Here is a 15,133-nt window from a genome sequence, read left to right on the forward strand (position 1 = left end):
GGCTCAGATATATATATTGATTTAAAGGCTATTTTCTCAGAATCTACTGAACAGATTTACACCAAACCTACAAAAGGCACTTCCTTGACCTAGGGACTACCTCTCTGCCAAATTTCGAGTAATTCTGTTCAGCCGTTCGGGCTGTAGCTCGTTCTAAAGGTCCTATGGAAAAATGCATGGGAAAAACGCGTTTTGGGACCCCCCTTTTATCTCAGCCCCCGCTTGATGGATCCCCCCGAGACTTTCAGGGTAGGAGCGGAGCGTAGCGCCCCACCTATTTTGAGAAATTCGCGAGGATTCGTCGACCGGCGCCAAAGTTATTCAAAATAGAATGTTGCGGATTTCCTATGGAAAAGGGGTCCTAACTATAACTACCTACTGGCGACCGCCAGTAGGTAATATATATATATATATATTCACTGAAAAAAACGTAGGTTTCAGGGGTGTTATAGTTAGCTGGACTATATATATATATATATATATATATATATATATATATATATATATATACACACACATATATATATTTACATATTCACTGAAAAAGAAACAAAGGTTACAGGGATGTTATATTTAGGCTCAGGTTTCACTCATACCAAACCAGTGAAATTCAGCAGTTATAGTTAGCTGAGCTAATTATAAATCGCGCCCCCGCAATGCTCTGCATATGACCTCACATATTACATCACTCATGACATGGTCATAATCAAAAGGCATCAACAATATTATATTAAAGAGTGAGAAACTGCATCATCTGTTAATGGCCAGCAATGTTACGAGCAACAGCCACAGTGAAAAGTCAATTCCAGATAATCATTACTGTATAGGGAAGCCTTGCACAGGTACTGCCGTAGCACATCTAAAGGATATATATATGAGATATTCTGTATCTAAATGAAACATGAAAAAGGGGGGAAAGATGTAAATCCCTCAAATATCATGACTGTCCTTAAATCAGGATAAATCATCTGTTTATGCAATGTGGAAACGTTCCAGGGGCATCTTCAACTAAGTAATCTCAAATGGTAGGAGATAAAAGGCCGAGCACCCCTGATCTGCAACTATCTCAATATAACGAGGCATCCCAAAAATGTCCCTGAGAAAATAAATAAATCCACACATTAGTTTACATATTTAATATTCCCAATCCGTCATGATATTCATGTACTGGTGCGTACCGAAGATATCCTCTAGCAAAAGATCTGAAACAGTTTTGCAGGGCTTAAATTAGAAGCTACCCTGATCTATATACGCATTGTAAAGCTATCGCGCATGATCTATATCCTCATCCCTTAAATAAATTCTGGGAATTTATTAATCTCAAATAATTATTAACCACACCACACAGGAAAATAGAATGCATTGACTCTCACATGGCTACTACTGTTTAATAAAAAATCTCTGGCCTTATATTGAGCATGTGTCGTGGCAACCACTAAGGGAAGCCCAAAGTGTAATGACAAATCTTCCTTTATATGTGAAGTGAGAAAAAGTAACCATATATAAATATCCCATGACGACCTGCCTCATTCACTTGGGTCACATAACATATAAACGGACTGCCGTCTGTTTACTCTTATGACATCCAGGAAGATCCCTGTTCTTGTATTTTATAAAACGTATCGTGATAAATGCCGAAAGAAGTCCAAGGATGAAAGCACGTCTTGATGATAACTTTCAAAGGAGCCTGTCGCCAAAATTGTCCGTATTTGTTGTGTAAGACATTTCTTAATACATAACATACTTCAAGCTCTTAAAGGAGAAACCTATGTTCTTAAGTGAATGTCTCCTTCTTAAAGTCATAACCTCCTGTCAAACGGCAAGTATAACCAACCTCAATTTTGCTCCAGAGAAGCATCACACGCATAACAAGAAACCCTGTAGCCAAATCAGCAAAAGCAAAGCTAGAGCCTCCCGCCACGCACCACAAAGTTGCAAATTCAACCTGGATCTCTGCTCAGGCCTGTATGTTGAGCAATCCACCCCCAGCTCCCATTTTGTGTTGGAAAGTGAGTGAAACCAGACCCCCCTTTCCCTCCTAGCAACAGGGATTTGATACATCAGAGAGTGAACAAAGGGTGCTCTGAGACAGGAGGAATCTGCTGTTAGCTGTTTAAGCTGTGTTTTATAGGGATTAAAACTCATTTTTTGTCCAGGAGAGTGAGTAAAGTTTGATACAAACAATTTTGTTAGAGGACAAAGTGTGTTGGGCCCTTACCTGCAGAAGTTCAAAGTGTGGATTGAGCCTGTCTGTCTCCTAGGACATTATGAATAGAGGAGCAGCTTCCAACTACCTGGCCAGCAAACCTTGTCTGAGGTCGCCGGGACCTTATATAGTCTGCTATTGGTTGGTACATGTGTGGACTGACTGGTGGTTGTATCTGATACTTCTATTGGATTACGGCTGGTGTTCTCATTGGTTGGGTATTTGAGAGTTCTGTTTGGTTTCTGGGTCTGTGACTCAATCAATGTAGGGTTGGGTTCAATGTAGGGTTGGGACTAGGGCTAGAGTTAGGATTTCTATTGGAACTAAGGACTAGGGCTTCCTGTGTGATTGGTTGCTGGGACTAGGGTTGGGACTAGGGCTAGGGCTAGGATTCTATTGGAAGTAGCAATTAAGGCTTCTTATGTGATTGGTTGCAGGATTAGGTGTGAGTCTAAGACTGGGGTTGGGCTTTTTATTAGAATTAGGGACTAGGGTTTCCTGTGTCATTGGGTGCTGGGATTAGGGTTGGGACTACTGCTAGGGCTAGGACCTCTATTGGACATAAAGATTAGGGTTTTTGAACCTGATTGAGTGCTTGGACTAGGGCTAAGAAATGAGTGTAATCTCCTGGTCTCCTATTGTTTTTAGATATTAGGGCTAGTGTTGTGATTGGATACTGTTAGGGCTGGGGTTCTCATTGGCTGAAGGGGTCACCTGATTACTAGGGCTATAAAAGGCCAAGGCTTAGGGCATCTCAACCCAGGCGTCGAGGCTAAGGGCAGAGAGGACAAGGGCAGTTGCCTGTTTGAGCCTGTTCGAAACTGATTAGGTCTAGGGCCCAAAATGCTTCCCATTTCCTTATTCAGTAATACCCACCCCACACCATCCACATCCACAAACAGAGTCACACACACACACACCAAATGTACACCACACACTTACTACAAACCAACTCTATGCACAAATCAATGTACCAGCATACAGTGCAAATCCACACAAACCACATCTATATACCCTTCTATCCCAGCTACCATACATGACTACAACCCATCCAGACACACACTCCCCACTCTAATTACTCCTAACAGACCCCCTTTTATCATTAACAAACCCATATTCAGCTGTCCTTCATTCATCCAACCAACACCCTCCTCTTCCTACTACCACAATAACACAACTTCACAACACTTACATGCCGCAGCGACATACATTTTAACTCTTGCAGCAAACATGTCTAAAACAAACATTCTTAAATGTACTTCATCCCCTCCTACACAAAACATACACTCCACTCACAAACACATCACCAGCCCTTTTATCTTACAACTTCCACTCACAAACAATACTTTACAAACAAATCCATCTGATAAAACAAATACATCAGCACCTCTTTTCACTACTCAACAACAAAACATATCATGCACATCAGCACAACAAAATCTTGCAAACACAATACCTCATAATACTTACAGTCACAAAATCATTCATACACCCACCTTTCAAACTACACAAATGAACAAACTCCAATGCCAAGCTTTCTCTCTTCCACCACACCTAACACACATACAACACAGCAACTCTGTTCCAACCGCCTCTCATCCATTGGACAATTTAGAAGCTTACTTTGTGACCCACATGCTGACCCATCACCACTGACTCATACACCTTCTGCTCTAAACATATGCAAACAGTATAAACAAAGTGCCACACATCACAACTTTGCTTCTCCATGTCTACTTCACAACAAGGTTACACAACAAAACACTGTACACAAGAACAAGGGGGGAGAAGTACTAAACCTTACCTCTTCCTCCTCAAAGACGATATATATATACACAAAAGGAAGTAAGGTGAATACAAGTCGCAACATTTTTAAAATATATGAAGTTCTGTTGGGAGCACTGACACTTTGTTAAAACTGCCCTCACCCACAACAACTTGTGGCATACTTCATCATAGGGCTGCTACTGAATGCCTCTGCGCAGGCCAACGCAAGAGGCGGAGCAATAGGGAGGGGTAGACAATACAAACAATTAGAAACTGGAAAAGAAAAGGATCCTATATAGGTGCAGACAAAACTTTTTTAAACTGACTGAGAGATATTGTCATAAAAATGTTATTCCTAGATTCCCTAGTCAGGTATAAAAAAAGGGTATAAGAGATACCCTCGGATGGTGGTGGCGTGAGTGAATTATGTACTCACCAACCTTCAGTTCTGCATAGAGGTCAACGTGTTTCTCCAGGATTCGTCTCTCTACCGGCATTCGTCAGGACATCCCTATGCTACTTTTCCCTGTTGATATAAATCCCCCTTGGTATTTACACTGTACTAAATATTACTCCACCTGTAAGTCTGGAGCAGTCCAGTACACTTACTCATCAGATGATAACAAGTTTATTATGATGAGCGCTAGAAAAGGCACGGGAGTAGAGGGCGACCCCCTGTAGTCATACTTTCATCACGGGTGTTCAGGAGCCACCAAATCGGTCTCTCTGGGTGCCGCAGAAACATGTTGACCTCTATGCAGTGTTCAAGCAAACATTACATATTACTAAAGTTGACGACATCTCCATAAAGAATTGTGAGGCTCTTCTAACAAGATGCAATCCTACACCATCTTCCTCCTGTAGCTTCCTGCTCCTTTACAGACCTCCACCTAGCAAGCCAACATTCCCAAATGCACTTCTAGACACAGTTTCAAACCTGATAACCAAACACTCCAAACTATGTGTTCTGGGTGACCTCAAGGTTTGGTTTGACAAACCCAATTTAACCCATCCAAAAACAATAATCACTGGTCTACATGCACTGAACCTGCATTAGATTGTCCACAAACCCACATACATCGCTTGACATAACATAAATGTCATTTTTCCTAATACCAAACTAGTTACCTTTCAAACGATAACTCCAGTCACATGTTCAGGCCACCATTTTTTTGCTTTCAAACATAAAACTACTGACTAGTGACTCACCTAAAACCACTTTACGTGCATCCACCTATCGACCAGGAAACAAGCTCAATTAGGAACACTTAGAAACACAACTAACATCCAGTACAGATCTGGAAACAATAAATTCTGTAAAAAAACTATATGAGTGGCTACAGGAAGCTTTAGATATCCTGATACCACTCAAAACCACACAACAGAACAAAAGAAAACAAGCAGACATACAACTACAAATTAGAAAGCTGCAACATGCCTGGCTAAAAACAAAAAACAAGCAAGACAAACTTCACCTACAGAAAATTAACAGATTATACAAGTCAGCTATCAAAAAAGCAAAGAAAAGGTACTATTCAGACAGAATTCAAAATGCTAAATGTGCAAATAAAGAATTCTATAAAATACTCAATGAATTTCGTAAACCAAATTGTCTAGAAATAAATCATCCTGTTACTCAAGATTTCACTGATAAACTGGCAAATAATTACACAGACAAAGCAGACACGTTGGACTCGTTCTTAAAACAGAGACAAAGCACAAGCACTAACCCTTGTAAAAAACAACAATCCAAGAATACTCAAACTCAGCCTCTCCATTCCTTCCAACACATTTCACACGATGAATTTATGGATCTAGTCAAAGCAAGCAGGCCTGCCGGCAGCCCTTCTGACCCATGTCCACCACAAACCTACAAGAGTATTCTTCTAACAACCTCGCTTGTCAATCCAGTAAGAACCATCATCAACGATTCCTTAACTACCGGAATATTTCCAGAAGAACTCAAAAAGTCATACATGCTCCCTTTACTGAAGAAAACAAACTTGGACCTGCTGAACCCTGACAACTACAGATCCCTTATGAATGGACCTTTCCTGAGCAAACTGATAGAAAGAGCAACCTTCACCCAGATGTCACAATTCATTGAAGAGAATGCCATACTTTCAGACTTCCAAACAGGATTTTGTCCGGGAGAGGCACAGAATCTGCCCTGGTTGCCATCTGGGATAACCTGAAGAACACAGTTGACCGCAACGGGGTTGCTGCACTACTCACCTTGGACCTCTCGGCTGCCTTCGACACAGTTGACCATGACACTCTGATACTAGGGGCCCGATTCACAGAACTAACTTAAGACAAAATCCTAAACTTACTACCATTTTGGTATTCACAGAAGGCACTTACTCATTTCGGTATTCACAGAAGTTAGGAGTCCTAACTTTAGGACTCCTAAATGCCTTCTGTGAATACCGAAAGTCTTAAAATTAGGATTTTTCTCAGTTTAGTAGTAGTATAGTTAGGACTCCTAACTTTAGGACTCCTAAATGCCTTCTGTGAATACCGAAATTCTTAAAATTAGGATTTTTCTCAATTTAGTAGTCCTAAGTTTAGGACTCCTAACTTTAGGACTCCTAAATGCCTTCTGTGACTACCGAAAGCCTTAAAATTTGGATTTTTCTCAGTTTAGTAGTAGTATAGTTAGGACTCCTAACTTTAGGACTCCTAAATGCCTTCTGTGAATACCGAAAGTCTTAAAATTAGGATTTTCTCAATTTAGTAGTCCTAAGTCTAAACTTAGGACTACTAAATTGAGAAAAATCCTAATTTTAAGACTTTCGGTATTCACAGAAGGCATTTAGGAGTCCTAAAGTTAGGAGTCCTAACTATACTACTACTAAACTGCGAAAAATCCAAATTTTAAGGCTTTCGGTATTCACAGAAGGCATTTAGGAGTCCTAAAGTTAGGACTCCTAACTTCTGTGAATACCGAAATGAGTAAGTGCCTACTGTGAATACCAAAATGAGTAAGTGCCTTCTGTGAATACCAAAATGGTAGTAAGTTTAGGATTTTGTCTTAAGTTAGTTCTGTGAATCGGGCCCAAAGACTCTACGAAGCCTGTGTAGAGGGGACTGTTTTAGACTGGATCACACCTTCAAAACAGAACTAATGTCATCCATACCCCACCTTTCTCATTCAAACCGTACTCCACAAAAGCTGGGGTCCCTCAAGGCTCTATCATCCCGCCCATGCTTTTCAACATCTACATGAAGTCATTACTGGTACTGATCAATCAATTTCAACTCACTTGCTATAACTATGCAGATGACACACAAATACTCCTTCAACTGGAATGCCCCAAAGACATTGGAAACTCGACAATTTTCAGTTTTCTCAGAGCCGTGGATCAATGGATGACTTAGAAACATCTCAAATTGAATGCTTACAAAATGGAAATACTCATGTGTGGCAATTGACCCACTCGTCGCATTGCCTGATGCTCTGGGAACATCACCTAGAGTATCGAAGGAAGTAAGAAACCTCAGAATGACCATGGACTCCAAGCTATCGATGAATGCCCAAGAGGACAAACTAGCAAGATCAAGCTTTGTTACTATAAAAATCTCTGCAACAAATCTTCCCTCATTTGGGATTCCCACACAAGGTCCAAGCGACCATCTCCCTTGTTCTGTCCAAACTCGATTACTCCAAAAGTCTCTAACCCGAATCACCTTTCACAACAATAAAAACCTACTACGGATTCAGAACTCAGTGGCCAGACTTCTTTTGCATATCAAACCGCAAGACCACATGTTCCCTGCCTTGAAAGCCCTACATTGATTACCGATTGCCAGAAGATCCACATTCAAGCTGCTTTGTATCACCCACAAAGCCATAGATAGAATGGGACCGCTCTTCATCAGGAATTAAGCCACCAAACTCATTCATCATAGGAACCTCCGCTCTAGACCAACCACCTTATCTTCAGAAATCTACTCAAGAATTGTCTCTTTCCGACATAAGCACCATACGCAAACAGAAATATACAGCATATACCTCTGTATAAAAGCATGTATTTGTACTGTAGATATGTACCTATATATGTGTATTGCTTTGTATTAACACGTATAATAATTATTTATAAAAAAATGATTATTAAGTACAACACTTGAAAAACAGAGTTTATCGAATGCATCTTTTATCTACTTATACTTACTTCCTTTATGCATCTATGTACCTTCCATGTACTTGGATCTATATATTTATTACTTTCCTCCCCTCCAAAAATATATATATTATATGCACTACCCTATTTCTCACCCTATACCTCTATCAATATCTTTATTCTACACATATCATCTTTTATGCATCTATAAACTTTCTATGTACTGATGGATGTATATATTTATTACTTTTCTCCTAAAAAAGCATATTCAATGCATTACCCTATTTCTCACCCTATACCTCTATCATTATCTTTAATCTACATACACTTACCTCCTTTATGTATCTATAAACTTTCCATGTACTTATGAATCTATATATTTATTACTTTCTTCTAATTTATCATATCCAATGCACTACCCTATTTTCACCCTATACCTCTCTCAATATATCTTCTACCTCATCTCCCTGACTCATCTCAAACCTCTTTCTACTATTTTTTCCAATACACTAGCCTATTTCTTGCCCCATACCTCTTTCAATATATCCACTACCTCCACTCTCATTCATCCCAAACCCCATACCACTACTATCATCCCCAAAATAGCCCTTTCTAGACTTTCCCCTACTCTACCCCTCCTTGCACCACCTGACACCTCATTTACTATACTGATCCCCAAAATAAGCCTTTCTAAACTCTTCCCTCTGACTCTTCCACTCCACGTCCCTTTTTACTCATTCCAAGACTCCCACTACTGCTATGACCTCAAAAAAAAAGTCTAAAGCCTTCACTCTTCTATTCCTCCACTATCCTTTTCAATTGAAATAACAGACTAACATGTCCACTTCTCAAATTTCATATTTCACTATACTAATTCACCAATAATCCTTTATGGGTTCCAGAGTGGCATGCTACTCAACAAAAAAAGCACTTCAACACCTCATATTGGGTAGCAAGTGCTATATAAATGCAAACCTTTTCCCCCTTCTATCCCTCCGCTATCCTTCTCAATCCAAATAACTGACTAATAATCACCACTCAAATTACTTTCATCCTTGACTACACTAATTCGCCACTAATCCTTTATGGGTTCCGGAATAGGGTGCTACTCGCAGAAAAAGAGCTTGAACACCCCATTTGGGGTAACAAGCGTTATATATATATGCAAACCCTTGTCCCTCTTCTATCCCTCTGCTACCGTTCTCAATCCAAATAACTGACTATCATCCACCACTCAAATTACTTTCATATTTCATTATACTAATTCAACACTAATCCTTTAATGGGTTTCGGAGTAGCGTGCTATTCGCCAAAAAAAAAGCACTTCAACACCCCATCAGGGGTACCAAGCGATATATAAATGCAAACCTTTTCCCTCTTCTAGCCCTCCGCTATCCTTCTCAATCCAAATAACTGATCAATATCCACCACTCAAATTACTTTCATATTTCACTATACCAATTCACCACTGATCCTTATGGGTTCCGGAGTAGCGTGCTACTCGCCAAGAAACTGCTTCAACACCCCATTAGGGTTAACAAGTGCTATATAAATGCAAACCTTTTTCCATCTTCTATCCCTCGCCTATCCTTCTCAATCCAAATAACTGACTAATATCCACTACTCAAATTACTTTAATATTTTACCTTACTAATTCACCACTAATCCTTATGGGTTCCAGAGTAGCGTGCTACTCACCAAGAAATTGCTTCAACATCCCATTAGGGGTAACAAGCGCTATATAAATGCTAACCTTTTTACCTCTTCTATCCCTCGGCTAGCCTTCTCAATCCAACTAACTGACTAATAACCACCATTCAAATTTCACTATACTAATTTACCACTAATCCTTATGGGTTCCAGAGTAGGGTGCTACTCGCCGAAAAAGTACTTTGATGCCTCGTCAGGGGTAGTAAGCGCTATATAAATGCAATTACATATACAATACAATACAATATAAAGGCAACATGTTAGGAAATGCAATTTAAAAAACCTTAGAAATGCATTTAAAAAAACAAAGGTTACAGGGACTTTATAGTTAGCAAATAACTTTAAAAAAAACGAAGGTTACAAGCATGTTATAGTTAGGCTCAGATTTCAATTGTACAAAACCAGGGAAATACAGCAGTTATAGTTGCCTGATCTTATTATAACTTTTGACCATGCAATGCTCTGCTTCTGACCTCACATACTGCTTCACTCATGACATGGTCAGTGTCATCATTGATGACATCATCCAGTGAGTGTAAATATTTTCTGAGAGTTTATGATTGTTAAATATATATGATAAGCTACTACAAAAGTTAAATTAGTATACTAGGTGTACTACTAATGAGCGATACTACTTCTAACATAAATTATGTGAGTGACTGTGTGTATCCATGTGTGAGTGGGTATCTGAGTGGCTGTATTGGTATGTGAGTGGGTGTGTGAGTAGTTGTTTGTGTGAGTGAGTGGCTGTGTTGGTGAATAAGTGAGTGAGTTCAGTGGTTGCATGGGTGGGTGAGTGGCTGTATGTGTGAGTGAGTGGCTGTATGGGTGAGTGACTGGGTGTGCAAGTGGCTGTATGGGTGAGTGAGTGGCTGTTTAGATGTTTAAGTGAGTGTTTGGGTGTTTGGTTAAGTGAGTTGGTGTGAGCATGGCTGTACTGGAAAGTAAGGGCCCAATTCACAGAACAAACTTAAGACAAAATCCTAAACTTAGTACCATTTTGGTATTCACAGAATGCACTTACTACTTCTGGTATTCACAGAATGAACTTACTACTTTTGCGATTCACAGAATAAACGTACTACTTTTGCTATTCACAGAATGGATTTACGACTACTAACTTTACGTCCGCACTCGGGCCGGAAATTCCGGCCCAGAGGCGGAGCTTCTGGCCCGGAGGCGGGGCTTCCGGGCCGGAGGCGGAGCTTCCGGCCCAGAGGTGGAGATTTTGGCCATGGCTAAATCTCCGCCACTGGCCGGAATCCCCACCTCCGGGCCGGAAGCTCCGCCTCCGGGCCGGAAGCTCCGCCTCCGGGCCGGAATTTCCGGCCCGAGTGCGGACGTAAAGTTAGTAGTCGTAAATCCATTCTGTGAATAGCAAAAGTAGTAAGTTTATTCTGTGAATCGCAAAAGTAGTAAGTTCATTCTGTGAATACCAGAAGTAGTAAGTGCATTCTGTGAATACCAAAATGGTACTAAGTTTAGGATTTTGTCTTAAGTTTGTTCTGTGAATCGGGCCCTGAGTGTCTGTGTGAATGGATGTATGAGTGAGCGAGAAGATATAGGAGTGCTTGCATGAATGCGTATGTAAGTGACCTGTGTTGCCGGGGCGAGATGATCTGCTCCCACCTCTGTATAAGTAGTGGTGATGGGACTCACCCCTCCATTGTGCTCGCTCCAATCTGAAAGTTGAGTGGTCCTCTGGGGCAAATAACCATGTATTAATGGTAAGGAGGTGTGCAGCCCAATAGTAAGCTTGTGCATCCGGCAGGGCTAGCCAGCCATTATATTGATTACGTTGTAGGGATTTTTACCACAATCCGGGAGTGTCCATCCTTCCACAGTAACTTCTGAATGTTGCTCTCAATAGACTGAAAAACCTCGGGGAATATCTGATAGTAAATATTTTGCAGGTCGTAGAACAATTTGGGTAAAGGAACTATCTTAAACATAGTTGCCATCCCCATAAGTGTGAGGGGCAGCCTGCTCCATCTCTCCATCTCCTCTCGACATGATTGAATCACCCTCCTGAGGTTGTGTGTATAACAGGTTTCACATTCTAGGGTCATAAATATACCCAGGGAGGTGTGTGTCAGATGTCAGGGCAGTAGAGATATCTCCAGTCTGCTCTGTAGGAGGAAAAGCACCAAATTATACAAATAATCCAGTAACCGGAATGTCTCCCATAGTTGGGCTTTGAGCTTAGTTATAGCTGCTTGCATGTCTGCCAAGGTAAAATCAAGGTCAACCACCTCTAAGACTAGCATGATTATCGACTCCAGGTACTGATCTATATTGGGCTAGGTCGGTAGCGGTCAAGTCCTATAAAAACTTCATAACAACTCACAAATGCTTCTGCTATTGCTTCATCTGACTTCACACAAGCACCCCAGGGAGTCTGATCTGATGTACCCACCTAGCTTCCGCTTCCCTCCTACCCAACAATGTAAGGAGTTTACCTGCTTTGCCTCTGATTTCATAAAGGCAGTGAAGGGAGGCTAATTTTGACTGTTCTTTGCACTCTTTGGATAATCCAGGTAGACCCATAATCTGGTCAATGTGAACTGTTGAAGCCGCGTGACAAATAGCTAAGCAACCATGAATGTTGAACTATTGCATTGATTGATTATTGTGAAGAGTAGACATTGATATTTACATCTATAGGTTTGCACTTAAAGCGTCTTTGCACGTTTTATCATGAACAGCATGATTTTCCACTCTGGATATTGACCAATTTATTTATTTATTTATTTTGAAGGTTTTGTATAGCGCGAACAAGACCCTTGCAGGTATCCGAGCGCTTTACAAGGTAACTGTGGGTGATGGACATAAACAAAGAAATCAAATAAGGTGTACTAATACATTAGTGGAAACTATTTTGATGCAGTTACAGGATGGCAGATATATATGCGACTATGTAACAAAACAAATTTGAGTGAGAGTTAGTTGATAAAACATATACATACGAATAACATAATTTACAGGCTCGCAAATATATAAGTGTCTCTGTGAAGAGTTCAAGTGAATTTGGCCATGAGAATCGCTTTCACTTCTTTTTTGAAAATAGCAGCAGATGGGTTTTGTCTCGTTTCTACGGGCAAGGCATTCCAGATCCTGGGAGCCATTCCTGAATAGGTACGGTTGTAAGTTTTCTTCTTAGTAAATCGTTGAGGTTTCAGTAGAAGATTGGAGGAGCTCCTAGTGGTTCTGTTACCACCCGATATTTCCAATTTCTCTACTAGGTGTCTCAGGGTATTGTGATGCAATGCTTTGTGTGTCATACAGGCGATTTTCAGGTGGATTCTGGCCTCAAAAGGTAGCCAGTTGAGGGCACGAAGATCCGGGAAGATGTGACAATTCCTTTTAGAGCCTGTGATGAGTCTGGCAGCTGCATTGATTGAAGCTCTTAGAGGGGCCGTCGTCAATCTGGGAAGGCCGCAGAGAGCGACACTCCCATAATCCCATCTGGGGGTTTCTAGAGCTTGAACTGCCTGTTTGAAGTCGTTTGCAGTTATGAAGGGTTTCATTCGTCTCAGGGTGTTCATCTGGAAATTTGCTCCTTTAGTTGCTGCGCTGATGTGCTTCTGCATATTTAGCTTACTGTCCAGAGTAATTCCTGGCGATTTTGCAGAGTCAATAATAAGAGGTTGACCGTCGAGTGCTGTTAGATGCTTCATCCACTCGCATATGATGGTAGTTAGGTTAGGGGGAGCGATTAGGAGAAATTCGGTTTTGAGTGTGTTGAGTTTTAAGTGGTTTTTGGCCAGCCAGGTCTGCGTTTTTTGTAGCGTTGAGTTGAGGGATTTGATGTCCTCCAGTGAGTGGACCTTAATGTAGAGTTGAGTGTCGTCCGCGTACATGTGGTAGTGGACGTTTGAGGAGTTAAGAATCTCTGTGAGTGGTTCCAATCACTGTGAAAAATAGACTCCTTTTCATTTAATTGTACTTTAGGGTCTCTGCACATTATATCATAATGGCATTTTGACTGACCAATGTGAAAAATAAATAGACATTTTGCTATTTGCACCATCAATGTGAACTGTTGAAACCTTGTGACAGTTCCTTAAGCAACTATGACTACTGAACTACCAATTTGATTTATTATTATGGAGTACTTACATATATATGTTTGCACTTTAAGCATCTTTGCACATCTTATCATGAACGGCATCCATTTCTGATAAGGATATTGACAAAATATTATGAAAAATATATTTATATTTAATAAATTACACTTTAGCATTTCTGCACATCATATCATAATATCGTATTTACATGTTTAATAACTTGACTAACTAATGTGAAAATACTTTTGTACATCTTACATATGAATTACGTGTTCCTAATTATCTTAATGTATTTTATTACTCTAGCACTTTACCATTGATTAGATCTGCATCTAGTAATATGTGAGTACTAATGTATTAGAACTGTGTTCTGGCAGCTTTGAGATTGGCTAGGACGCTGATCCCACAGGCGTCTATGGGGAGGCCATTTTGTCTATGTAGGCTGCTTGTGTAACAAGTACATTTCCTAACACATGTAAAACAAAACATGTCAATGTTAAAAAACACAATCTATATTTATTTACACAGCAAGAGCAGTACAACGCAGATTCTTTCCAAATCATCAAGTAGATTGTTATGTTAAGACATGGCAGTGCCTACTTGGCTTGGCAAGAAGGCAAAAAACAGAAGGCAAAAGTTTCATGCAGAGGATTTCTCACTTTGATCAGCGTAAAGAAAAGATGGTCAAGAAATATTGGCTCACCAGAAAAATAATAATCTTTCTCCTAGATCAAATTGTACACACCACTGCATATTAAGGTAGTGGTGGAACTACTTCTTGCGTCAGGATCCTTTCAAAGTATATGTACTGCAGTGGCATGTGTCTCGTAGAGTCCAGTATCAACACTTCCCCCACATGTCTCGGATGATATTATCAAAATAATTCAACAATATATGCAATTTCCTAAAACTGGATTAGAACAGAGATAAGTGAAAGAAGGTTTTTATCAAATGTCTCACTTTCCAAATGTCCTGGGTGCCATTGACGGTACGTGTGCTAACTTGCTTCCAACTGCAGAGACTACTGATCTTTATTGGAATATGAAGCATACATACTCCATTCACCATGCAAGCTATTTGTGATCGCAAGTACTGCTTCACTAATGTTGCTTCCAAATATCCTGGCAGTGCCCACAATTTGTACATCTTCAGGCATTTCTTTTGTTAAGAGTTGGTTTATTTGTTGGTACATTGTAAAAATAGTTGTGCACAAAGTTTTAAGATTTAATAACTAAACTATGTATGTTCATGAAGATATT

Source organism: Triturus cristatus, chromosome 2_2 (assembly GCF_964204655.1).
Source record: "Triturus cristatus chromosome 2_2, aTriCri1.1, whole genome shotgun sequence".
NCBI lineage: Eukaryota > Metazoa > Chordata > Amphibia > Caudata > Salamandridae > Triturus > Triturus cristatus.